The sequence below is a fragment of the Crocuta crocuta genome, unplaced genomic scaffold, assembly GCF_008692635.1.
Source record: "Crocuta crocuta isolate KB4526 unplaced genomic scaffold, BGI_CrCroc_1.0 scaffold3, whole genome shotgun sequence".
Lineage (NCBI taxonomy): Eukaryota > Metazoa > Chordata > Mammalia > Carnivora > Hyaenidae > Crocuta > Crocuta crocuta.
In genome coordinates, this window is record NW_027529934.1 from 15,588,449 (window position 1) to 15,609,099 (window position 20,651).

The 20,651-nt window shown below is 39.5% G+C and overlaps 1 protein-coding gene across 2 annotated transcripts in view; it reads left to right on the plus strand.

The window, feature by feature from the left end:
* The first annotated feature begins 1,580 nt into the window (after positions 1 to 1,580).
* Positions 1,581 to 20,651, plus strand: part of COP1 (COP1 E3 ubiquitin ligase) — a 220,383-nt gene continuing 201,312 nt past the window's right edge. For both annotated transcript variants that reach the window (XM_077763321.1, XM_077763323.1), the window contains exon 1: positions 1,581 to 1,666. The gene's annotated coding sequence lies outside the window, so the exon portion shown is untranslated. The remainder of the gene's footprint in view (positions 1,667 to 20,651) is intronic.

Genomic DNA, 20,651 nt, shown 5'->3' on the forward strand with positions numbered 1-20,651 from the left:
AATAAATAAAAATTTAAAAAATTTATTAATAAATAAACATTTTGAGACAGCGCATGTGAGTGAGTGGAGGAGGGACAGAGAGAGAGGGAACAGAATCCCAAGGAGGGTCAGCTGTCAGTAAAGACCCTAGTTGGGGCTCCATCTCACCAACTCTGAGATCATGACTGGAGCCAAAATCAAGTTGGATGCTCAACTGACTGAGCCACCCCACAAAATATTTAATAGACACCTATCATGGGCTAGGTATGTTACATGCTGGGAATACAAAGCTGAAGCTTCTAGTCTAATAGAGGAGAATTCTATATAAACCACTAAAATACAATGTTATACGTGCAAACATCCTGGGAGCACAAATTAGGGTGTAAATATCTGTGCCCAGGAGTAAGTCTTCACATTTCAGTTGGGTGTTCTGAGTCAAGTTAAACAAGGGGTTGGGTAACGTATTGCTCATACAAGAAGGGTGATCCTTGGAAATCTGATGTTTATTTGTTTATCATTATTCTGAGTTAGGAATAGGATGGTAAGCAGCTAAGGCAGAGCTGAGGAGGACAACAGCCTTACGATGGAACACTGCTGGGGTGAATGGCTAGGTCTTACTGCTGGGCTTTCATCCAGGCCCTTCGTTAGTTCTGTCCCTACAGCATGGATAAAGGTACTCAGGGAAAGGCCCCAGCTGTCCCTATGGTCTTCAATACACAGGACAGAATTTTATCTGGGATCTTTCCCTCCAAGAACCATACGATGACAGAGTTGGAAAGGATACTGAAAATCACCCAGTTGTTTCTAATTTGCATGCCCAGAAATCTTGGGGGTTCTCAAAGTAGCAAGTGAAAATCTGTAATTAAATTTCGATATTCCCAAAATCTTCCAGAAGCTGCACATTTTTTCGTGGTATTAACTGCCAGGTTTCCTTGGTTTGTGAGAATTATATCAGATCCACACTAAATAGAGGTTCCAACTGAGATGTGTTCAGATTAAATATAATTTCTTTTCCCATCATTGTTATGCTTAATTTGGTAAATAATTTTCCAAAATACAAGAGAGCATTGTCGAATAAAATTGGTAATATTTGGCACAACGTTTGTAATTTACAAAGCACCGTTCACTGACTTCATGTTAATTTATTCCTCACGATACTGTGACATAGCTTAACAGCAGAACCCGGACTCCTGGACTCTCTCAGTCCAGTGCTCTTTTCAACACCTCAGGGCTTCTGGGGTTTTTTCCTTGCGTCCCAGTCTACGGAGCCTTGAAACCGCGACTCTGGAAGCACCTGCCGGGCCCCCGCCACTGGGTCACACCCCGGCGACCGCTCGCTCTTCAGGTTGGGCATGCGGCTCGCCCCCAGCTGGCGTGGTGCAGGACTCCGCGCCAGGCCGGCGCCGTTCCCGTGTGGAGCGGAGACCCCAGGCCACCAAGACGGTCGGCACCCAGAGCGCGTGCGCAGGAGCTTCGCGAGCACTCCTCCCTCCCCCTCGCTCGCAAACCATTCGGCCACCCTACCATCCGTTCCTCTATCCGCAGCCCTTTCACCCTTTAGGACAGCCAGCCCCCCATTCCTCAGNAGCTCCAGCCTCGGCAGCGGCAGCAGGAAGCGACCTCTGCTTCCCCCGCTGTGCAACGGGCTCATCAACTCCTACGAGGACAAAAGCAACGACTTCGTGTGGTGAGTTGGAAGAGCATCGCCCTCCCCTGCGCTGAATGGGGAGTTTCTCTTGCTCAGGCTGGTGGGCTCCGGTGGGAGGGTGGTCTGCTTGGTGCCTTGGCGGTGCCTGCGGACATCGAGGCTGGTGGTTGATGCGGGAAGATGGGGAGCCCCGAGCCTGAGAGGGTACGGGTCATAAAGGGGACGGTGCTGGAGAGGAGGAAGTGAGGGGAGTCGAGGGAATAATTAAATGAGAGGGGGCGAGAAGGAAGGTCAGACAGATGGTTGTGCGTAAAAGGAGAAAGTTGGGCCTTGGATTTTTCTGGCTCTCTGGTGAGTTAGACACCTATAGGTCCAGATTGCTTGTTGAAGTGAATTAAACTTGTAAAGGGAGAGGATTAAGCTTCCCATGGTGGAGTTGGTCAGAATTTGCTTATTGAAAGTATGGTAGATGGTGCTCGAGACATGGGTTATAAGCATTTTAAGAAGTAGTAATTCTTGTAAATCTCTCTCCCTGCGTATGTCTGTAAATATCCTCCCACTTCGAAGGGTAGGCCACTTACTTTTAAATCTGCAGTTAAGGCTACTGTAGTCTTAGAATCTGTTCACAAAAAAATTCCACTTGCCACTGGATGTCTTGAAAAAGGGAACCACCACGTGTATTAAATATTCTCCATGTGTCAGAGGTAACTATTAGATTTGCATAACACACTATTTGATTTGGAACTTCTGGAACTTCTGATTTGAGAAACGCCAGGTATTACACATTTGGCATCATAGTTAGCATCTCGAATGAAACAGTAGTATTCAGTTACGATATTTGGCATAGATGGGTTTTCCTTATTAAGTGCGAGATGGAGTTGATTGTTTTACTGAAAGTGTTTGGGATGTTCATTGAGTTTTGTATCCAGAACCCGATCCAAATGGTAGGATTATGAGAAAGGAATTACTTTTAGCCAAGTGAGAACTGGCAGGATTTTATGCTTTTCCTCTGGAGGAAATTGTTGATGGACTTAGTGTATTAGTGATGTAGGAAGTTGGCCTGCACTGTCATTATAGGGGAAGTTGATTTACTTCAGGGTGAGGATGACGTGAATTGGCGTCGTTAAGTAAGATAGGGCTAGAAGTTGGAACTGTAGGAAATACATTGATTAGATTTATGTCTAGTTCTTTTTTTTTTAAAACATATTTTCTTAAAAAAAATTATTTATTTTGCGAGAGAGAGAATTCCAGGCAGGTTCTGCGCTGTCAGCACAGACCCTGATGTGGGGCTCCAGCTCACAAATGGTGAGATTGTGACCTGAGCTGATATCAAGAGTCAGCTGTCAACCATCTGAGCCACTCAGGCGCTCCTTTTTTTTAAATGTTTGTTTATTCTGTGAGAGACTCAGAACATTTAGGGTNCTAATGGTGGGCTTGAACTCATGAACCTAGAACTCACTGAGATCGTGACCTGAGGCAAATTTGGTTGTTTAACCGACTGACCCACCCAGGCATCCTGAAGAATGAAGAAATCCATATTTTTGCTTTGGTCTTAAATTATTCTGGATTCAGAATTAATTCATTTTTCATTGAAATTTGGCCAGAGTTGTGACTTATTTATACATCATTTAACCAGTTTAAGGTTGAATGGGTCTGAGAGGTGTTTGTGCTCGTATCCAGTTGAGAGTGCCATATGATGAAGTAGAAGCTAATGAAACGAAATAAGCATTTTCAGAATTTGTCTTTTTAGCCACCATTTGCATTTTAATTTTCAGAAGGCTGAGAGAAAACAAATATGCCAGCATTCATCTAGGTATCCTGAAGTAGTGTAGAAGATGTGAGAAGTAAGGGGATCCATCATTCATTGAACAGATACTTGTTCGGTTCACATTGTGTGCGAGGCACCACATGGGTTGCATTGTACTTACTATTGGCCGTTTTGTAGGGAGTTGGAGAACCACAGAGTAATATAAACAGCTGGCATTGATTTTTTTTTTTTTTTTGCAGGGGTTAGGAGAGGTAAGAGTATTAAAATTTTTGTTAGTCTGTCACCTACTTTTTAACAATTTGAGTCTATTCCCCCCAAGTCCTAACCTGGAAGTGCCCAGTGAAAGTCTTTAGTTAAAAATTGTGAATATTTCTCTTTCCAAGAATCTTATTAGTCCATTATTTCTCTTTTGGTGAGGTTGAATATTCAGAAGAATTCATTAATAGGAATCTATCTTCCCAATTCTCAAACTAGATTTTGTCGTGGCCATCCTTTGGGGGGAAGAAAGGGATTAGGATTAGGCGGAGCCCAAGGAATCTTTTGTCATTTCTAATTGGCTTTGGGTGGTGGTTCTTGTCCTGTATACTTCCAAGGTCAAACTGAACCAACAGAAATTGCTTGATGCTTTTACATGTAAATGAAGCTAATGTTTGAATAATGGTGATAATTCCTTATTCGTCACATTTTAAACACATGTTTATACTTTACATTTCATTTTATCCTTAGAACAGTTCTGTGAAGTTATAGAGAACTTCCAACTTTTTTTTTTTAATGTTTTATTTCTGAGAGAGAGACAGCGTGAGCAGGGGAGGGTCAGAGAGAGAGGGAGATACAGAATCTGAAGCAGGATCCAGGCTCTGAGCTGGCAGTCAGCACAGAGCCTGATGCAGGGCTGGAACCCATGAACCATGAGATTATGACCTGAGCTGAACCCGCTGAGCCACCCAGGCGCTGAGAACTTCCAATTTTGATATGATACAAATATGATTGTATTCCTATGGATGCAAAGATAAGTAATTTCGTTTCAGATTGCACAGCTAAGGGCAAAATGAGAACTCAAATCTCCCAGTTCTCAATTTAGTGCTTTATTTGTATTTTTTAGCCTATGCGCTCCCCCTTTTTAAAAAAAGATTTTATTATGGGGCGCCTGGGTCGTTCAGTCGGTTAAGCATCCCGACTTTGGCTCAGGTCATGATACCGTGATGGTTCGTGGATTCGAGCCCTGGGTCGGGCTCTGTGCTGACAGCTCAGAGCCTGGAGCCTGTTTCAGATTCTATATCTCCCTCACTCTGACCCTCCTCTGCTCACGCTGTTTCTCTCTCTCTCTCTCTCTCTCTCTCTCTCTCAGAAATAAATAAAACATTAAAAAAATTTAAAAAGATTTTGTTTTTATGTAATCTCTGCACCCAACTCAGGGTTTGAATGTTCAGTCCCAAAATTTAAGAGTTGCAAGGTCTACCAAGAGTTGCATCGTCCACCAGTTGAGCCAGCCAGGCACCCTTAGCCTGGTGGTTCTTAAATGTGGTAGGTTGGAGGGAAACAGCTGTTTCATAATCACATGAGATATACTGTTTATCCCTGACCACTCCCTGCCACATCCTAAGAGGATATACCGGAATTGGAGGCTTGAGTTGTAGTGTCATTTGCAAAAGCTACCTAGGTGATAATGACCTGTCTTTTCCCTTTTTTGAGAGTAGTAAAATCAAATGCCTGATTTTCAGTAACACACATTGGCTTCTCTTGATTTCTATCATATTTGTAAGTAAGTTTATATTTAATTGCGTAATTGATTTTATGGATTTATGGTTTTCACTTAAATATTGTTTTCAAACAAAAGAACTGAAAGTATTAAGTTGCAGATAATCCTTTTTAAAAGTTAGTTATTGTGAGATTAAAGAGCACAAGAAAGAAAGAGAGAGAGAGTTTCAAGCAGGTTCCGCACTGGAACTACGTAGAGCCTGATTTTGGTCTCGAACTCAAAGACCATGAGATTGTGATATGAGCCAAAATCAGGAGTCAGACACTTAACCATCTGAGCCACCCAGGTGCCCCAGGTTGCAGATGATTCTGTGTTATAGTTGGAGAGTCTGTACTACAGGAGAGAGTAGTATTTAGCTTGAAGTTGGATAAATCTTTAATATTCAAAGGAAAGTCTTTGTTACTTTGATTTTTCTAATTTTTCTTATATGATCTGTTTAACTAAATTAATGAGTCTAAGATGACTTTTTTCTATCACATTAGACACTCATCCGACTGAGCCACCCAGGTGCCCCAAGTGTTTTCTTATTTATTTATTTTTTTAATGTTTATTTTTGACAGAGAGCTAGCCAGTGGGGTAGGGGCAGAAAGAGAAAGAGAGACAGAGAGACAGACAGACAGAATCTGAAAGTGGCTCCAGGCTTGGAGCTGTCAGTACAGAACTGGATGCAGGGCTCCAACCAGGAACGGTGAGATCATAATCTAGACCAAAGTCAGATGCTTAACTGACTAAGCCACCCAGGCGCCCCAGAAATAAGTATTTTCAAGTAGATAGTAAGCCCCCTTGTGGGAAAGTTAATTCTGATCACCTGCCTAATACAGACTAGGTAGGATGTACATTGAATAGATCTGTTAAATAAATATGTGACACTCTTTCTTGTGTCATATTATTAATAATAGACTATCCTGAAGGAATTCACGATTTAATGCAGAGACAGAGACTCATATAATTATAGTACCATATGCTGGCATCGTTCCTTCTGTTAGTACCATGGCAGACGTTATTCTTCTGAATTCACATGTATGTCTGAGTCCTCAACACAGCACTCTAGGAAACCATTACCTACTAATCACATCTAGCACTAAAGATGAAACCTATCGATCATCCTTGCTATTGTGTTTTCCTAGCTGTCAAAAAGTGAAATAAAATAGGAAAAGTCACATAACATGTCATGAAAAAGACAACTTTGTTTGAACTTTTGGTTACATACTTATATACAGTGTATGTGCAATGTATGTTTTACTGGGTATCAGGGTGAAAAATTTTTGAAAGTCCCTGAATTATGGTGTATAATTTCCCTTGCAACCAAAAAGTAAATGGAAAATTGAGGTGGACTTTTGAAACCATAGTGATATTTTAAAGAGCTGTTAAAGTGTATTCCAACTACAGAAATAAACTGTAGAATTCATTATGTTGTTATTGTAGTAGCATCAGGCAAGAACTTCCTTGAATCTGCAGAACTGAAACTTGATGAATCTTTTGCTTTATAATGCATGAACCATTTGGATGACAGTGATGGCGAATGATATTAAATCATAGAAGTTCATCCTGCTCCTTCTGGCTGTCAGATGGTATGTCATCAGCATCATTGTCAGCAGAAGACTTATTAGGTCAATCAAATGGTAGAGCAAATGAAAGAGAAGATTATGCATATGAAAGACTGGTCAACTTGAATTCTGGTCTGTAAATTGAAAGGAAGGTACTGGTGCAGTTCATTACTAAAGAATGTGTTGATTAATAGCTACCTTTTCCTTTTTTACAGATCTTCTTTCTTTTTTAAGTTTATTTTTGAGAGAGAGAGCGCAAGTGCGCAGGGGAGGGAGAGAGACCATCCTAAGCAGGCTCTGAGCTGTCAGCATGGAGCCCAGGCAGGGCTCAAACCCAGGAACCGTGAAATCATGGCCCCCAAACCTTTTCTGATAATAAACTGACATTACTTATTCTAAAAATTGCTTTCTTTTTTTTTAAAAAAAGATTTTATTTTTGTAAGTAATCTCTACACCCAGTGTGGGGTTGGAATCCATGACCTGGAGATCAAGAGTCACATGCCCTAACTACTAAGCCAACTAGGAGCCCCTAAAAATTGTTATTGATGAAAGTAACTGAAGCCTTAAACCTTGTTGCTCATTTTTTCTCCTTGAATGTATATATTGTTACTGGTGTTTTCTTTTTGTTTTGAATACTTACTTTAGCCTGCAGTCCTTTTCCTCAAAGCTGCCGTAGCTTGGGAAAAAAGCTTTAACGGTGGAATTATTCAGTCTTTTCTTTCCTGTTAAAATTTGTACTATATAAAATAAAATGCTTCTTAAATTCTTAACTTGTTTTAATATGTGGCATTTCCCCATCTTTGCCCTTCACTTTGCTTGTTCTTTCCCTTCTTTCTTCATACATGTATGTGCCACTTTCTAGATGTATAGGTTTCTACCATCTCACTTAATAGTTTCATTGAGAGTAACGTTTTCTCTTCATATAAGTTAATTGTTCTTCCATTTTTCATAAGTAAGTTTCATGAACTGTTTTTGTCTCTGATTCTATGTAGAGAGAAAGTAGGGTTGTAAAATAGGTGGTCTGATTTCTTTCATTTTAATTCTGGTATTAACTGTGGAAGTCCATCTTTCTGTCTTCCCAGTCTGTGCGGTTTGGGGTGGGTGCTGTTCTTCACCAAATCCCGAGTTGCAACACATGATGCCAGGCCCAAGTGATCTCGTGTATTGAATTCCCTGGCTTCAGTATTACTTCATAGATGGGCATTTTGGCTTTGATGGACGTGTTGAGGCAAAGTGGGTTAAGTAAAAATTACAGATAACTATTTTGGGGACTCTCTTATATACTTCAAATTCAGAGTTAATAAATGCCAAGTCCGCTCTAAAGTGCTTGCTGTACTAACCATTGGCTTGGTATACATACTCCTGATAAAATACATGCTCTACCATAAGCTGTTACTATTTGCAAGGCATTGTTCTTTTTTTTTCTCTTTAATGTTTATTTACTTGGGAGAGGGAGGGGCAGAGAGAGAGGAAGAACTCCAAGTGGGCTGACAGCACAGAGCCCAACATAGGGCTTGAACTCAAACTGTGAGATCATGACCTGAGCTGAAGTTGGATGCTTAATGGACAGAGCCACCCAGGTGCCCCTGCAAGGCATTGTTCTAATGGCTTAACATTACCTATTTAATCTTCAGGATGATTGCTTGATACAGATACTTTCATAATTTCCATTTTATAGATGTGGAAATGAAGATCAGAGAGGTTTTGAAATTGGTTGCAGTTCATATAGTTAATAGTGGTGGTATCAGTATTTATATCCAGACATTTTGGCTCAGAGCTGAAGTTAACCACTGTATTACCTTGCCTTTAATTCAGAGGCTGGAGATTTTGTTAAAATTTTTTTTAATGTTTATTTTTGAGAGACAGACAGAATGTGAGTGGGGGAGGGGCAGAGAGCAAGATGGAGACACAGAATCTGAAGAGGCTCCAAGCTCTGAGCTGTCAGCAGAGAGCCTGATATGGGGCTTGAACTGCAAGATCATGACCTGAGCAGAAGTCAGATGCTTAACCAAATGAGCCACCCAGGCACCCCTGGAGATTTTATTTTTATTTATTTAAAAAAATGTTTTTTAATGTTTTATTTATTTCAAAGAGAGAGAGAGATAGAGACAGCGTGAGCAGGGGAGGGTCAGAGAGAGAAGGAGATACAGAATCTGAAACAGGCTCCAGCCTCTGAGCTAGCTGTCAGCACAGAACCCGACATGGGGCTCGAACCCACAAAGTGTGAGACCATGACCTGAGCTGAAGTCGGATGCTTAACCGACTGAGCCACCCAGGCGCCCCTGGAGATTTTGCTTAAAATCAGCTTTATTAAGGTATACTTTGTATACAATAGAAATAACTAGTTTTAATTGTATAGTTTAGTGAGTTTTGATAAGTGAATACATGTGTGTGATCACCACCCTAATCAAGATCTAGAACATTTAATACCACTCTAGAAAGTTCACTTGTGCCAACACTTTGCACTGTATCCTCTCCCCCCACTTCAACGCCTGGCAACCAGTGATTTTTCTAGCACTATAGTTTTGCTTTTCCTACGATTTTGTATTAAGGGAGCTTTCATTCAATATGTAGTCTTTTGTGTAGTCTTTTTTTAAAAAAATCTTTTATTTATTTTTGAGGGGGGAGGGGCAGAAGGAAAGACAGACAGAGGCTCTGAATCTGGCTTTGTGCTGACAGCAGAGAGCCTGATGCAGGGCTTAAACTCACAAATCATGACCTTAGCTGAAGTCAGACATTCAACCCACTGAGCCACCCAGGTGCCCCATAATTTGGGTTAATTTAAATCTATGACTCAATTTGGGAAGATAATGACATTTTAACAATTTTGAATCTTTATCCATGAACATAGTGTATTTCTTCAGATATTTAGGTCTTTAATTTTTCTCAGCAGCGTTTTTATGATTTTGTAGTTTTCAGTGTTTGGAACTTGCATGTAATTTGTTAAACTTAGCCCAAAGTGTTTCATTTTTTGATGATGTTGTAAATGTTATTTTAATGTCAACTTCTAATTGTTGCTAATATATAGAAATAACAATTTTATTTATTTTTGAGAGAGATCATGAGAGGGGCATAGAGAGAGGGAGAGAGAGAATCCCAAGCAGGCTCCATGCTGTCGGTTCAGAGCCTGACACGGAACTTGAACTCATGAACCATGCGATCTTGACCTCAGCCAGAATCAAGAGTTGGACACTCAACTGACTGAGCCATGTAGGTGCCCCAATAAAATTTATTTTTGTATGTTACCATTGTATCCCATGATTGATGAATTTACTTAAACAGTTTTTTTTCCAATTTGCATGCCCCACTTACTAATTTTTAAAGCGGTTTTTTTTGGTTTGTTTTTTTGGCATTTTCATGAGTGATACTGGTCTATGGTGTTCTTGTAAAAAATATATATGTATATATATGTGTGTTTATGTATGTGAAGTTTATCTTATGTATATAAAGGATTTGGTTTTGATATCAGGTGTATTAATTTGCTAGGTTTGCCATAACATAATGGACAGACTGGGTGGTGTAAATAACAGAAATATATTTTCTTACAGTCTGAGGCTAGGAGTCTAAGGTCAGGTATTCGTAGGTTTGGGTTCTTCGGAGACCTCCCTCCTTGTCTTACAGACAGCCACCTTGCTCTGTCTTCACATGGTAACCCCCGTGATCTGTGTTGTCTGTATTCTAGTCTCTTTTTTTTTTTTTTTTTTTTACTGATTTTTAAAAGTTTTATTTATTTGGGGGGTGGGCAGAGAGAGAGGAAGAGAGAGATTACCTAAGCAAGATTTGCACTGCCAGTACAGAGCCCCATGCGGGGCTCAAAACCAAGATCATGACCTGAGCCAGCTGACTGCAACTGAGCCACTCAAGCACCTCTCTAATTTCTTCCTCTCCTTCCTCTTCCTCCTTCTCCTCCATTTTGGTTCTTCCTTTTAATTTTTTAAAAAATTTATTTATTTTGAGAGAAAGTGCAAGTGGGGGAGGAGCAGACACAGAGGGAGAGAGAGAATCCCAAGTAGGCTCCATGCTGTCATTCCAGAGCCTGATGTGGGGCTTGAACACATGAACTATGAAGTGTGATCATGACCTGAGCTGTAATCAAGAGTCACTTAACCGACTGAGCCACCTTTTCTATATCTGTTTTAATTAAAGTAGGTTTCTTGTAGATTACATATATTTGAGTTTCCCTTTTTAATTTAATAAGAGGATTTGCCCATTAATTGGTTAGGTAGTTTATATTTTAACATTATTATGATATGGTTGGTTTTGTCTTGCTATTTGCTTTCTCTTTTTCTCTTTTCCTTTTTTGTCTCTTCTTTCTTTCCTTCTTTTGGATTAATTTGGTATTTTTAAGATTTCTATTTTATTTCCACTATTGACTTATTAGTGATAATTGTGTGGGGTGTGCATGTATGTGTGTGTTTGGCATGGAATGCTTGCTCTAGGGTTTACAGTACTCATTTTTTTGGTAATATTTATTTAAAAAATGTTTTTAATGTTTTATTTATTTCTGAGAGAGAAAGAGAGACAGCGTGAGCAGGGGAGGGCCAGAGAGAGAGGGAGATACAGAATCTGAAACAGGCTCCAGGCTCTGAGCTGGCTGTCAGCACAGAGCCCGATGCAGGGCTCGAACCCACGAACTGCAGGATCATGACCTGAGCTGAAGTCGGACGCCCAACCAACTGAGCCACCCAGCCTCCCCTATTTAAAAAAAATGTTTAATGTTTATTTTTGAGAGAGACAGAATGTGAGCAGGGGAGGGGCAGAGAGAGGGAGACACAGAATCTGAAGCAGGCTCCAGGTTCTTAGCTGTCAGCACAGAGCCTGATGCTGGGCTTGAACCCACAAATGGCAAGATCGTGACCTGAAGTCAAGTGCTTAATGGACTGAGCCACCCAAGTGCCCCTAAAATTTTTTTGATTATATTCAATGTAGTGCATGTCCTGTATCTCATTGTGGCTTTGATTTATTTTCTTGTATTGACTAGTGATATTGAACATCTTTTTATGGACTTACTGGCTATTCTGTTACTACTTTTTGAAGGTTGTGTTTTGATCTTCAATAATTAACTTGAGTCAGTCAACAATATACCTTTTCAAAGCCAAAGTAAAGTTCAGAGAAAAGTCATTGTCCAGATTTTCACCTTTTGGTTGAATGCAATTTCTGTGCAGGTATGTGTTATTTATAGTTTTGGGTTTTTCATTCAAGAATGGGAGGCTGGGGGTGCCTGGGGGCTCAGGCAGTTAAATGTCCAACTTTGGCTCAAGTCATGATCTCACAGTTTGTGAGCCCGCATTGGGCTCTGTGCTGACAGTTTGGAGCCTGCTTCAGGTTCTCCATTTCCCTCCCACCTCTGCACTTCCATGATAGGTGCATGTGCACGTGCACTCTCTCAAAAATAAACATAAAAAAAAAAGGAACAGAAAGCTAATTTAATTGGATTATAATTTAAATTCAGTACTGTATTTATAAAATAAAACTTAATCATTAAAACAATTTTTTAAGTAAGTTACTTTAAAAAATGCACATAGGGATACAAAGGATACATCTTTGGATGTAGGGATACATCTTGCATGCAGTTTAGAGCTGTCTTTTACCCCTGGGTAGTGGGCTAGAGGTGTTGTCCATATAAGATATGGACACCTCACCTGTCTGTACTTCCTTATGATAGAGATTTCTGTTTCTGTGGCCCCTCCTCTGTAGGCATCTGTGTTTTTCTTTTGTGTGAACTTGGTATCTTATTCTTCAGCCTATTGGTCTGTGATTGGCCTCTTCTGAAGTGTGATTAAAATAGAACAATTACGTCATCTTGGAATTGGCTTAAAAGGATGTTTTGGGTCAATCAAGTCTTAGGAATTTGAAATAAGTAAACACCTGAAAGGACTATTTTGATTAAAGTTCTTGATACAGTATTGTTGGAAGGACTGTATACTGCAAACTAATATCCTTGAGAAGCAGAAGATAGCAGCTGTTAGTCACGTTAATGGTAGAGCACTAGTGAAGATCTGTATTGCTGTGCTGAAGCCTGTAGATCCACTTTGAATCCACCCCTCTAGATCTTATGAGGCCTAGTCCTGGTGTTCCCCAACAAGGCCTTTGTCTTAATTCCTCTACCTATGTTAAATGTATACAAACCGAATGAAAATTTTCCAATTCTAAGCCTTTGATGGTAGTTAGAACTGATGCTCTGCTTGAGGAGGAGTCTTGGCAATGTGTGAAAGGAAAGCGTCCAGGACAAGACTGAGAGTGTATTAGGTAATTTCATGCTGGAGGAATAGTGACACTTCTTGGTCATGTTTGATTTCCTGATCGCAGCTACTTTTTATTTTTTATTTTTCTGGTGAATACCAGAGGTTGGCTCTCCTTTATCTTTTCATGCCTGTTACTTGTATTTTTTGAAAGTTTTAATTAATTTATTTAGAGAGAGATTGCACACGTGTGAGTGTGGGGGAAGGCAGAGAGGGAGAGGGAAGAGTGAATCCCAGGCAGCTCTGTGCTGTCCGCTCGGGGCTTGATTCAGGAACCCTGACCTGGCCCAGCCATGACCTGAGCTGAAATCAAGAGTCAGATGCCTAAGTGACTGAACCACCCAGGTGCCCCACCTGTTACTGGTTTTAATAATCATGGTCCTTTCTATCCTGGCCCATTGTGGTCTTACCCTTTTAAAATCTCTGCCCCTCAAAATAAATAAACCAACATTTAGGAGAAGAAAGTTGTTTTGAGGCTCCCTTGTCCCCTTTATTTTTGAGAGAGTGGGAAAGCTTGACTAGGGGAGGGGCAGGGAGAGAGAAAAAGAATCCCAAGCAGGCTCTGCACTGCCAGCCTGGAGCTTGACACGGGGCTCGAACCCACGGACCATGAGATCATGACCTGAGTGAGCCCAAGCTGTACGCTTAACTGACTGGGCCACTACTTTTTTTTTTCTTAAAGTTTTTAAGTTTGTATGTGTGTCTGTATGTGAACTCTATACCCAGCGTGGGGCTTGAACTCATGACTCTGAGATCAAGAGTTGCATGTTCTGCTTTTATTCGTAGAATATGTGATGTAAGATGTTAAACCCAGGTCTTAATGGAGATAAGTTAGGTAGAAATACCAAATAAATTTAATCTCTACTTTTGAAAAAAATATTTAGTTGTTTCTTTGGGGCATTTTATCCTACCAAGTGAAAGTAGGAAGGTGTGGTGATGGGACAGAGGCTGGAACTGCATGGCCCTCTCTGAAGGTTGCTGTGGAAGATCGCACGCTACTGGTTGAAAGGAGGATTTGCCGTTTATTTTCTCCTTTTCACTCATTTCCTTGTCTTTCAAGGAAATTCTCTGGGGCCAGCTGAAAATAGAGGATGGCTTGGGGATGCTTACATGGCTACTGGTAGAAGGGGAAGGAGGAAGCTAGAGAAATTGGAAGTTTTGGATATTTTGAGAGGAAGAAAGAAATATTCCTGTGGCTACTGACTTTTTGCTTGGATGTCTTATTCTCAAAGGATGAACATAAGATTTTGTTTATTTGAAATAATTTTCCTTCTAAGGTTTTCTATGTGCTGATAGTTTCCACATAGTGCTGCATATTGTTTGTTTCCCTTATCTTCTGAGATGGTAGCGTGATGCAAGTGCACTGACTTAGAAACCCTGAAATTTAACTTTAGGCAAATATATGATTGACTTAGAGTCTGTTTTCTTCATAAATTAAGATACAGTAATATTCTATTATAGGATTATGAAGTTTAGATTATAGAATACATGTACAAATACATTGTGAATTATAGAATTACTGAAAAGAATTGTTAAAGTTTGGCATTTGGTACCCAACTATGAAAGTGGTTCTTTGGTTTAGAGAGGATGTAACCACTCTTTATTTTTTTAAATGACTCTAGATTGTACCTTGCTCTGATTATCTTGGTAATGGTATGTTTTTAGTACCTAACCTTTGAAACATTTGAATGGTTTGTTAGTTAGAACCAGAACTGCTATGAGGCATTTGAAACATTTTGTTGCAGCATAATGGAGTTCATGTCAGTACCATGATCTACATGGATTGAACAGTGTACTTACTGTTTTATTGAAGAGTTTTGAGACTATATTGTGTACTAGTCAATAAATTTGGATGCTGTTTTTGAAGCAGGGAGATAGAATCCCAAGCAGGCTCCATGCCCAGTGTTGAGGGCTCGGTCCCATAACCATGACGTCATTCATGACCTGAACCATAACCAAGAGTTGGACCGTTAACCAAATGAGCCACCCAGTACACCCTGCAGTGGTGGTTTTTACATGCAGTTAAATGACATGGATAACCTTTTGGCAACCTTAAGGCTGTGCAGTATAATAATATCTGCCTTTAGTTTTTGTAGGTGGATATGGAATGTCTTCACAAGAGCTCTTGGATGCTCCATCTTTTTCTTTTTAAGTTAAAAAATTTTTTTAATGTTTATTTTTGAGTGAGAGAGAGAGTGGCAGGGGAATGGTAGAGGGGGAGACACAGAACCCAAAGTGGGCTCCAGGCTCTGAGCTGTCAGCATAGAGCCTGACACGAGGCTTGAACAATGACCTGAGCTCAGTTGGACACTTAACCAACTGAGCTATCCAGGCGTTCTGGATGCTCTGTCTTTTTTTTTTTTTTTTCCTTTCTATGTTTTAATTTAGATAATATCTGTTGGCCGATCTTTATACATTCATACCTTCTTTCCTTACGTTTCATGTATTGATGAGCCCATGGAAGTAATCCTTTGTGTTTGATGTGTTTCTAAAATTTCTAGCAATTATATTTTACTCTCTAATGAATGCATGTTTTTTGCTATATTTTTAGGCATCGTATTTTTAAGCTATAGGCTTTTAATTGGTCCTTTGTATATCTTCTGTTTTCCTCATTATACTTTTGTGATCCTTTAAATCATTGAGCATATTTGTAATATATGTTTTTAAGTCTTTTCTGCTAATTCTGTTTACTGTCTTTTTGTTTCTCTTGACTGGTTTTCCTCCTTTTTATGGGTCACATTTTCCTGCTGTTGTACATGTCTAGTAATTTTTTTCATTGGAGTGTGGACATTATAAACTTACCATTACTGAATGCTGGATTTTGTTTTCTTCCTCTACACAGAGTATTGGACTTTGTTCTGGCAGGAAGTAAAGTTCCTTGCAGATCAGTTTGATCCTTTTGAGTATTATATTTTTTAATTAAGTTAATTTTTTGTAATTAAAGTTTTGGTTTTCAGAAAATTATAGATTCACATTCATTTGTTATGAATAAAGTTAAACATTTTTTGAGGGTGGGTTATGAGGAGCCATTTTTCTAGAACTAGTTTAGTTCCACGCTAATGACTCTTCCAGGTTTTCTATTAAATACCCTGTATTTTATTGTTTCTTAGTCATTTTTAACTGATCTTGTTGAGTTTTACCCTGGGCACATATGATTTATTTTCAACAGCAGACTTGAGAACCCTTTGTAGATTTCTAGAATTCTTTGTCTTTGGTGTCCTGCCCTGTAAAGTCTTTTGCCTTTATCTTTACTAGACTCAGTGAGATTGTGGTGCTGTTTGGTTTCTCCCTTCTTCGGCCTGTGAAGGTTTCTGTGAAGGCAAAAAGCTGGGTCTGTGATATAGTGTTTTCTTCATTTGTTCCCCTTCGCTCAGATCACAGTACCATGCTGCCTACTGCCCCATCCCTCCTCCCCTTCTTGTTTTCTAAGTGTACACAGCAAGAGGGTGAGTCTGCTTACAGTTAGGTTTTTACCTCAAGCACAGAGTGAGGGGGTTGTGTTTCTCAGTGCCCTTTGGCCCGTTCAAGGCTTTGTTTTGTTTGCTTTGTTTTACTTTGTCATACTTCTTTGATTCTAAACTGAACTTTTTTTTTCTTCTTTTACACTTTGACATATCTGAAGCTTGGATTATGTTTTATAGGTTTTATAATTTAAAAAAATTCCTGTTTGGTAGGTGGTAGTTGTATGTAGCTTCATGTCATTTCATGTGGTTGTGTGAACAGAGAAAAATGCCTGCCTCAAAACTTGAGTTTAGGTTGCAGCAGATTGGGAGAAATTCTCTGAGACAGTTGTGAATTATTGTTTTATTCCCTGTGAACGAAATATTTGTATGTGGGAGTGAAGGGTGGAGGAGGTTCTGGGATGTGGTGAATTAGACATGTTTAGCAACATTCCTAAAGCTGGAGTCAGATGTAGGTTAGCTGGCTAAATGTAAACCTGGCTTAAGATCCCAGTACCAATAAATGTTACCTCACCAAAGTCATGGAGAATATTGTGTGGAAAATCTGGATATCTGTAACTTAGTCAAAAGTGATTCAGAAAAGATAGACTTTGAAGAATGAGAATTTTGTAGGAAAATTCTAATTATATGCATGTGCGTATTTTTTTTCACAACAGTGGTATATGATAAAACTTGTTTAAAAGAGTGTTTTGGAGAAACATAAATAAAGTTACTATTCATTAGCAGAGTTATTTCTTTTTTGGTGGTGTAATGTTACACCTTGCTGTGGATGACATTCTTTTTTTTTTTTTCTTTCTTTTTTCTTTTTCCCAATTTTTTGACATTCTTAGATCCTATTGAATAAGAGATTTTCTTCCTTTCCCCATTTCATTTTTTACTCTCTGGACTTCTTGTTGATTTATATATGTCCTTGAATACATGTAACCCTGTGAAATATATTTTCTGGATGTTTTACGTTTATATAAGTTGCATTATGCCACAGATCTTTTCATTTCTATTTTCACTTGACAACGCGTTTAGTCATGTCTCATGTACCTTTGGTTCATTCCTTCTGACTATTGCATGAAATTTTATAGTGTATATTCAATTCAAGCACATTTTGCTTCTTCATTCCAGTAATTATGAGCATTAGGGCTCCTTCTAATTCCCTGTTGTCCTAAGTGTGTGGTTTGTTGCAGGTATCGTCAAGCATGGCTCCACACAAACACACATGCACACAAATGCGCAGCTGCGTATGTATATATAAGTACCTACGTACATATGCGTTTATACATTTAAATACATGTGTTATATACATACGTATAATCAAGTATGTGCAGATGTATATATCTTTAGCTATTTACATGTAATCTCAGGAGTGGGATTACTGGGTCGTAAATATATGAATAGTCAATGTAGGTTGCTTGCTAAAATATCTGTTTTTCGTATCTTACCTTACATGTGATATTCCAGTGTTCTAATACCTAATGGCAATAAATTGTTATTTTGTTGTGTTTTATATATTTAAATTTTTTTAAGTTTATTTATTTTGAGTGAGAGAGAGAGCAGGGGAGGGGCAGAGAGACAGGATGAGAGAGAATCCCAAGCAGGCTCTATATTGTCAGTGTAGAGAGTGATGTGGGCTCGAACTCAGGAACCATGAAATCATGACCTGAGCTGAAATCAAGACTTGGACTCTGCTTAACCGACTGAGCCACCCAGGCACCTCTTTAAAAAAAATTTTTTTTAAATATTTAATTTTGAGAGAGAAAGAGAGACAGAGTGTGAGCAGGGGAGGGGCAGAGAGAGAGAGGGAGACAGAATCTGGAACAGGCTCCAGGCTCCAAGCTGTCAACACAGAGCTTGACACAAGGCTCAAACCCATGAACCGCAAGGTGTGATCAGAGCCAAAGTCGGATGCTTAACTGACTGAGCCACCCAGATGCCACCCCCCCTTTTTGTTTTTTGCATTTTTTGATTACTACTGAGTTGGAATATTTTTTTCATACACTTGAAAGGCGGTGTATTTTCCCCTTCTGTGAATTAGGAATTCACATTTCCCCCTTCTTTTTTTCTTTTAAGATTTTATTTATTTACTATTTGTCTATTTGGGAGAGAGAGAGAGAGCTTGTGAGTGGGGGGGTGAGGGGCAGAGGGAGAGAGAGAATCTTAAGCAGGCTCCACACCTGATGTGGGGGCTCTATCCCATGATCCCTGGGATCGTAACTAGAACTGAAATCAAGAGTCAGATCCTCAACAGACTAAGCCACCCAGGTGCCCCTAAAGATTTTATTATTTTATTGTTTTTAAGTTTTTTTAAAACTTATTTATTTTATTTATTTTGGCAGAGACAGTGTAAGTGGGGGAGAGGTAGAGAGAAGGGGAGAGAGTTGCCAGTGCAGAGCCCGACACAGGGTTCAAACTCACGAAACCGTGAGATCATGACCTGAGCTGAAACCAAGAGTTAGACGCTTAACTGACTGAGCCACCCAGGTGCCCCTAAAGATTTTATTTTTAGGTAATCTCCACACCCAACATGGGGCTCAAGCTCTCAACCCTGAGATGAAGAGTCACAAGCTCCACCAGCTGAGCCTGCCAGGTGACCTGGCTGTTGGATTTTCTTTCGTTCTCTTTTTAGGAGTCCTTTGTGTTACATGAACAGTCCCAGTAGGTCTGTAAGCCATTTGTTATTTTTCCCTCTCTTTATGTGATGCCATTGTGTCAGGAGTCCATAAAGAGTTTGAGGGATCTATAAACATTTTTTTTGAGGCATCTGTATAAAGTTTTTGAGGTTGTGTAAAATTTCACGGATCTGTAATGTCTGGCCTGGCTGCCAATTCACATACATGCTGTGCCTGTACTTGGGTTTAGGGCTTCGAGCTCATCTTCCTTGATTGCCGTGGACTGGCGGAGTGGAAGGGTTTCTAAATGGATTGTTTACAGTTTTGCCCAGATCCTACTTTGGATATGTTCTTGCCCCTCAAAATTGGGAAGAGTCAGTGGTGTTTTGTTAGAGTCTTCTGTGTTTTCTATATTTCCTGTGATATTGCATCCCTTTCTTGGGAAGGGGAATGGTTGGTCAGTCCTCATCTTCCTTTGCTCTACCTTTTGCTAGTAGGAATTCCTTAAAGTTTTTAGTTTGGGTGGATACCACTCTTCCCAAGTTTCTATCACTGGTACAGATTTTTCCATAATCTCTTTCAGTCTATTCTGCTATTTATTGAATGTTGCATACTGGGAATTGTACTGAGTACTTCACAGATATTTTGTTAATCAGTACAGTGATTGTATGATGTAACTATCATTCCAGTGATACAAATGAGAAAACGGATTAGATTTAACACTTGGCTCAAAGTCAGAAAGTTGTAGGTGGTATAGCTAGGATTAATTTCAGTTGAATTCCCCGTTGTTGTTTTTTTTCCTCACCCCCCTGGAGGTCTTGATCTTTAACCGGGATAAAAAGTTAGTTTTGGTAGGGGTACCTGGTGGGTCAGTCGGTTAAGCATCCAAATTTGGCTCAGGTTATGATCTCACAGTTCCATGAGTTCTATCCCTGCATTGGGCTTTCTGCTGTCAGCGCTGAGCCAGCTTCAGATTCTCTGTTATCCCTTTCTCTGCACCTTCCCCCCTCACTCTAACTCAAAAATAAATAAACATTAAAAAAGTTAGCTTTGGTGAAAAGAATGGAAATTTTCTTCTCAGTTTACACGTTACTCAGAAGCCATTCTTTAAATATTTGTTTAAACTGATCTGATGCTAATTTTTAGATACTGCATGCACCTTTTGGTATTAAAGGAACACTGATATGACATGTATGTAGTCCTCTCTCTCTCTTTTTTAAATAAACTAATGAGTGCTAGAATTCTCTGTGAAGTAAACTTATTGTCATTTCTTCCAGTTTACAGGTTAAAAAATATGATTCATTTTCCTGATACCTAATATCTAATCCCTAGCAAACCAAAGATCAGCCTTCAGATTATACCAGAATTTGATCACTTTTCATCAACCCCACTGCCACTACCGTTGTTTAATCCAGCACCATTTCTCAGCTAAATTATTGTAAAAGCTTTTATTTTTACAATTGCTTCCCTTTTGTCGTCTTTTAGTATATATAAGGTAGAGTGATCTGGTTTGTCACTTGTCAAATTGGACCATTTTTCTGTTTTAAATTGCCCAGTAAATTCTTGTTTTATTCACTGTAAAAGCCAAAGTCCTTAACATGTTTTAAGAGAGGTGTATTTTTTTTTTTTTTTTTTTTTTTTAATATG